This window comes from Tenrec ecaudatus, chromosome 7, assembly GCF_050624435.1.
Source record: "Tenrec ecaudatus isolate mTenEca1 chromosome 7, mTenEca1.hap1, whole genome shotgun sequence".
Lineage (NCBI taxonomy): Eukaryota > Metazoa > Chordata > Mammalia > Afrosoricida > Tenrecidae > Tenrec > Tenrec ecaudatus.
In genome coordinates, this window is record NC_134536.1 from 104,505,657 (window position 1) to 104,512,892 (window position 7,236).

The 7,236-nt window shown below is 44.2% G+C and overlaps 1 non-coding gene across 1 annotated transcript; it reads left to right on the forward strand.

Annotated features, from left to right (window-relative positions):
• The first annotated feature begins 241 nt into the window (after nucleotides 1-241).
• LOC142453953 (U6 spliceosomal RNA) lies at nucleotides 242-348 on the forward strand. The gene has a single exon (XR_012785503.1). It is a non-coding gene; the product is annotated as a U6 spliceosomal RNA (small nuclear RNA).
• The last annotated feature ends 6,888 nt before the right edge of the window (nucleotides 349-7,236 follow it).

Below are 7,236 nucleotides of genomic sequence, written 5' to 3' on the forward strand. Positions count from 1 at the left end.
AAAGAGATTGTTAAAGTTAAAAATTAGCTAAGGAATGAACCCAAGTAAACTGTATTAGGTAGAACATTAGCTTGACCACACTTAACAACAAGTACTACATTCAGTTGCATTTAACAGGGGAATAAAACCCCTTCAAAATCATAGTAGTTTAAAAAGCTCTACATTGTATTATCTACCAAGTAGTATACAATAAAATAGCTACAAACTCCTAGCATAGGAAGAAACATAAAAATGTCAAGGGATGCTTACTTTGGTAGCACATGTATAAAAATTGGAATGATATGGCAAAAATTGGCATGGTCCCTGCACAAGAATGACGTGTGAATTTGTGAAGCATTCCATATATATATGTGGAATTTCTGTATATGAAATCCAGGATACTTAGATATTTAGAGACAGTAACTGGATGGATAATTGCCTAAGCGTGCAGCAGGGGAGGATGGGAGAAATGAGGAACAAATAACTTATTTATGAGAAGAAAATCTTCAGAAATTTATTGTGGTAATTATTTCTCTACTCTTAATGTGACTGAAGGCATAAATTGTATATTCTAATAAAACCATTTTTTTAAAGGTGGAGGAAAAATATCTTCAAAGGAGATGAAACAATAGATGATTCAGATGCTGCATTGAGCAAAAGAAACCTTTAAAATTGCTATGATTAGTATGTTAGGAAAGGATAGGAGTAATGGGGAATCTCAGGGTAGGTACCCCAAAACCACTATCATAGAACAGACGCCAGGTGACAGTGAGCCCTGGTGGCATGGTGGCTTACAAGCTGGGCTGCGAGCCACCAGCCCGCAGTCAGAAACCACCAGCATTCCATAGGATAAGGAGGCTTTCTACTCCTAGAAAGAGGGAGTCTCAGACAGGGGCAGCTCTACCCTGTCCTACAGGGTCCCTAGAGTGATGGGAGTTTTTTTTGTTGGGCAGAGTTGCATTCTCCATCTGGTTTTAGAGGCCGCAGATCTTTATGAGAGCCAAAGCTTCATTTATATTTGGAAGAGTGGTAGGTGGGTTCAAACCACTGACTTTGTGATTAGAAGCCCAGTGCTTCACCGACTGCACTAGGAGGGCACCTTGCATGATGGGTATAGAAAGCCTAATAAAGAATCAAATTGAAATCCAAGAACTAAAGAATACAATATATAAAATAAAAAGTAACTGCATCTATTAAGTGCTTGATTGAAACGTTGGCTATTCAAATTCAACTAAAAGCTCCATGGGAGAAAGACCGAGAGACCTTCTGTCATAAAGAAGTAGGAGTACAAATGGCCAACACACAGTGGAGAATAATCAGTTTCAGCAGCAGAACAAAATTACAACTGAAAAATAAAAGAGATGCCATTGTTTGCCTTTCAGGTTAGTACATTTATGTGGTAGTTATGGCAACTTGAAAATATCTGAAAGTTTAAGGGTGGAATCCAACCTGTCAATCAGATCACAGCCTGATGATGCCTCCTTGTGGGTAAGGTCTTCTTATAAGAAAGGAAAACTGGGAAAGCACACTTTTTCCTCTCTCTGCCACTCTGCCTTCCTGCTTGCTGGGACTCTGCTGCCAACACTGAAACCTGGTGACACCCTGTCATGTCTCCACCACCTTTAGATACACAGAACTCTGCGCTCACCAGACGGTGATCTTCTGCTTCCTGGTTCAACAGTCTGTATCATCACATGTGACTGCATGAGTCTGAAGAAGGACTAAAGGACTAGCATCTGACTTATGGGCTGGGCTGGGCTGCGGCTGGGCTGCGGCTGGGCTGGGGCTGGGCTGGGGCTGGGCTGGGCTGGGCTGGGCTGCCTTCTTGATATTAAGCCCCTCCTTGAACATAATGAGTGTCACTGGATTTGTTTGTCTACAGGTAACATGGGTAGCTAAGCAAATTATATGCAATGTAGTTGGAATGCCAGATAATTAAAATTTCTAGAAACTATTTTGTGAATATATTAAAATGATATTCAATTGACTTAGCATTCTAATTCTAGAAATTTATCCAAAGAAAACAACATGGCACGATAGATATTTGAAGGATCTACACATATATACAATTTAATATAGAGAAAAGTAAACTAAATGTCCCCTAATGTGTTAGTTCAGGTAGACTAGAGAAACAAATTCATAAACACTCACATATGTCTAAGAGAACGCTTTAGATACAAGAGCAGTTGAATACTGAGAAAACAGCCTAGCCCAGACCAAGTTCATAAGTCTGATATTAGCACATATGTTGATACCAATGTATAAAGTCCTCTTCAGATTCATGAAACATGCAATGACGCTGAATGCAGGAAGATCACAGGCCATTGTGTGGGAATTCTTGTAGATCCAGGGTCATTGTAACCATCTCAGTGCTGGCAGGGGTCAGCTGTTTCAGCTCAGGGTACTAGTATAGTTCCATGTGTCTTGTCAGTAGAGTTTCTGAGTGAGTGAGGCAAGAGAGAATGTGCCTCCTCCAGCCAGGAAGAAATCCAGGAATTCCCAGAATTCTCAGGAGAAGACCATGCCCACACAAAGGCCTCATTGGTTATATTTTGATTGACAGGCCAGACTCCTCCCCTTCGTTCATAATCCTCTGAAATGGATACCGGATTATGTAAGTACCACATCAAATAAAGGTTTGTTTGAAAGTGATAGTTTAGGACTTCTGGGAAGATGGCGACAGAGTGACACATACAAGAGGAACTCCGCAGAATCCAGCCCAGGAGAGTTGTTTAGAGGGAAATTCAAAACTGCTGGAACGCAGGAGGCGCATCAAGAAGATAAGTAGGCACAGAACCACGGGGTTTGAGGGGCTGGGGGCTTTTGGCTTACCTCAGAGGAGGCTGGCTGGGGCTTGTCCTTGGCCCGGCCACTGTCTCTGCCAGAGCCGGGACCATTTGGAGCCCAAAGGGCGGCTTGGTCTCAACACAGGCACAGGTTGCCACCAACCGCCTGGGGCAGGGACTGGACCATTGCAGCTCCATGGGAGGGATCACTGTTCAGCTACATGTTGCTCTTGTTTCCATCTCCTCTCTGTCCCCCCCCTCAGTCTTGGAGGGCTGCACAGGGGTCTTTTCTCAATACAGCCACAGTTTGCTGCTGCTGCCTCGCAGCAGGGAATAAACCCTTGCAGCAGGACTGGCTGGGATTTGGACTCAGCTGCATTGTTGCATTTGTTTCTATTTCTTCATTATCTCCCCCCCACCCACCCCTATCCCACAGGCTAAGCAGGCTTCCTTTTTAAACTTTTTCCTCCTCTTTGTCTCTCTTGGTCTTTCACACACTGCTAACCTCCAGACCACTCCCCTTATCTTAGGGCATTTACACCTGCACTACACCCAGCTAGGCGTGTAGTTAGCCTGAGGCTGGGAAGGCCCTGCTGACCTCTACTGGGGGATACTCTGCTCAACTTCTTACAGGGGAATTCTTGCCTGTGTGCCTTGGGTCTTACGGTAGCTCGGCCAACACTCCTCAATGTTCCAAGTTGCTGCAGGAACCTCTGCCCAACCTCTGCAACATCAAAGCAGGCAACCAACCAGCCTTCTGGGTCACTCCCCTGAGAGGGAAACCACAGGAGGATAAAGTGGTAGGTTAACTCCATAGTGAAATTAGCTGTAGGCAGTTCGAAGAAGCACTCCTATAAGACTCCCAGAGAGAGCCAGTGCTCTTCAAGTCCCTGGAAAATTGCACCTGGCTTCTCTAAAACAACGCAATGCAAACAGCCATCAGCCCCAATGACCTCAATGAAAAAAATGGGAAAAACAAAAGACAATGGCAGAAGATGTCCTGAGCATAATGACATGCAAAGAAGCAGCAGATTGGGCTGCCACAGAAAGAAATTTTCAGAATGCTACTTGGAGTCATAAAGGATATGAGAGAAACAATACAGAAAAAGGATGAAATTATAGAAGAGGTAAAGCCATAAACCAAAGGGAAATACAGGAGCTTAGGGAGGAGATAACAAAAACCAGTAGCAGACTCACGGACCTCGAGAATCGACTGGAGGAATCAGAGAACCACATCAGTGACTTGGATGACAGCCAAGTTGACTTTAAAAAACATGAACAAAAATCTAATAAGATCATCAGAGAAGTTTAAGAAAACTTAAGAACTATGTCTGATGCTATGAAGAAGAACAACAATAGAATTATTGGCTTACTTGAGGAAGACACAACAAATAAGTCATCTGCAACAATACTGAGAGCATTCTTTGAGGTAAACTTCCCTAGCTTAATGAATGAAAACCAGGCAACAAGTCAGGAGGCTGAAAGAAGACCAGCTAGACTGAATCCCAAGAAGTCACCAAGGCACATAATAGTTAAATTATCCAACTTTGAGGAAAAGGAGAAAATCATGAGAGCAGCTAGGGAAAAACAAGCAATCACATATAAAGGTTCCCAAATAAGAATATGCTCAGACCTATCAGCAGAAACTATGAAGAAGAGGAGAGAGTGCAGTAACATATGCCAAAAATTGAAGGAAAGCAATGCAAACCCAAGAATACTCTACCCAGCCAAATTATTGATCAAGATAGATGGAAAAGTAAGAGTCTTCCCAGACAAGGACAAACTCAAAGAATACATTAGTAGAAACCCAGCCCTACAAAAGATCCTTGCCGACCCAGTATGGGCAGAACAACACTCACCAAGCATAAATAAGAGACCACCACATAGAACAACCTCACCCAGAGGGATAAAAAAAGATAAAACAGACCTCAAGATAGCAGTGGCTTAAGGATGGAAAGAATTCAAAGTCTGCTGAGGTAAGCTTTAAAAAATAAAAAAGGCAAAGGGGCATAGGGTAAACACTACAGTATAAACATTCCTGGGGTGAGGACCACATAATAAGGCAGGGACCAGACCAAATTCAGGGATATACATGGTAGACAACTAAAAAGGAAGTGGGGAAAGGAAAAAAATTAAAATAAAAAAGAAAAGGGTAACGGGGCACAGGGCATGAACCCACCCAAGGGGAGGGTATTGTTTGTGTCTCTACAAGGAAAGAGGGACTAGACTTCAACTCAGTGCTCCAAGATGTGAATGCAAAATACCGGCGTGGAGTAGGGAACCAGTGGAGAGGTCTGGGGGACCGACCCCAACCCCAGCTACTAAGTGGACACCTGCTACTCCCCCCAGAAGAATTTATTTTAAAGGATGGCACTGAATCTACAGTTCCAGAAGAGGGACATATCTGATCAGAGCACACAGAAGCTGATGAAGGGGGAGGAGGAGAGGGTGGAGCACATCATGGCCCACCAGGCCATGAGGTCGATGTTCCAAATTAGAGCAGTCAGTCCACAGAGAGGACCACATGGTCGGCCCCACTATGAGAAATGACGTTCCTCACTGACCCATAGCCCTATAGGGGACAACATCAGAGACACAGTGTGGGAATTGCACCCAATCGGATTCCGCCACACCAAAGCAAAACATTAAGGGGGTGCAACAGAACAGGAAGGGAATGGAGTGTTGAGGTCCCCAGGGAATGGTGAAGGTGGATTTTGGGGCCAGGGCGTGGTGCCCCAACAGACTAGACTGGAAAATTCTCCTAAAGGCCAACAAAGAATCCTTGAACTAACCACAAGCTTTTCTTTCTTGTTGTGTTTTGTTCTTTCTCAGTGGTTTGTGGTTGTTGTTTTGTTGTATATTGTTGCTTGGTTTTGCTCTGTCTTGTTTTTGTGCATGTTATTATCTCCGCACGTCTGTCTAAATAAGATAGGGTGGATGAACAATTGGAGGAGTAAACAACAGGACCAACAGTTTTAAAAGGACAGGAGAGAGGGGCCGGTGGGGGGAAAGGTACTAGTGTTAATAAACCCAGGGACAAGGGTACAACAAGCAATCCAAATCAGTGGTGAAGCCTGGTTGGGCATGGTCAAGGGTAATGTAACTAAGAAGAATTGCTGAAACTCTGGTGGGGACTGAGCATGATAGTGGGACAGGAGGGAAGTCAAAGGAAATAGAGGAAAGAGCTGGGAGGCAAAGGGCATTTATAGAGGTCTAGATAAAGACATGTACGAATGCAAATATATTTATACACAAGGATGGGGAAATAGATCTCTGTGCATATATTTATAGGTTTAGTATTGAGGTAACTGAGGGACATTGGACCTCCACTCAAGTACTCCCTCAATGCAAGAATACTTCTATTAAATTGGCATTCTATGATGCTCACATTTCCGACACAACCGCTGAAGACAAAGAGGGTGAACAACCAAATGTGGTGAAGAAAGCTGATGGTGCCCGGTTGTCAAAAGATATAGCATCTGGGTTCTTAAAGGCTTGAAGGTAAACAAGTGGCCCTTTGGCTCAGAAGCAGTAAAGCCCACATGGCAGAAGCACACCAGCCTGTGTGACCACGAGGTGCTTAAGGGATCAGTTATCAGGCATCAAAGAACAAAAAATCATATCATGGTGTTCTCACCTCCCTGATACTACCGCTGAAGACAAATAGGTGCATAAGCAAATGTGGTGAAGAAAGCTGATGGTGCCTGGCTATCAAAAGATATAGCGTCTGGGGTCTTAAAGACTTGAAGGTAAACAAGAGGCCATCTAGCTCAGAAGCCCACATGGAAGAAGCACACCAGCCAGAAGGTGTCACAGGGATTAGGTATCAGGCATCATCAGAACAAAAAATCCTACCATAGTGAATGAGATGGGGGGTGTGCAGAGTGGAGACCCAAAGCCCATTTGTAGGCCTCTGGACATCCCTTATAGAAGGGATTTACAGAAGAGACCAGCCAGTCAGGGTGCGATGTAGCAGTGATGAAAAATACAACTTTGCTCTAGTTCCTAAATGCTTCCTCCCTCCCCGCTCCCCTCTCCCCCCACTGTCATGATCTGAATCCTACCTTGCAAGTCTGGCCAGACCAGAGGATGTACACTGGTACAGATGGGAACTGGAAACACAGGGAATCCAGGGAGGTGATCCCCTAAGGACCAGTGGTGTGAGTGGTGATACTAGGAGAGCAAAAGGAGGGTGGGTTGGAAAGGGGGAACCAATTTCAAGGATCTACATGTGACCTCCTCCCTGGGGGGCAGACAACAGAAAAGTGGGTGAAGGGAGAAGTGGGACAGAGCAAGATAGGACAAAATAATAATTAATAACTTATCTAGGGTTCATGAAGGAGGGCAGAGTGGAGAAGGGAGGGGAAAAGGGCCTGATACCAAGGGTTTGGGTGGAGAGCAAATGTTTTGAGAATGATGAGGGCAACTGATGTATAATTATGCTTTACACAATTGATGTATGCGTGGATTG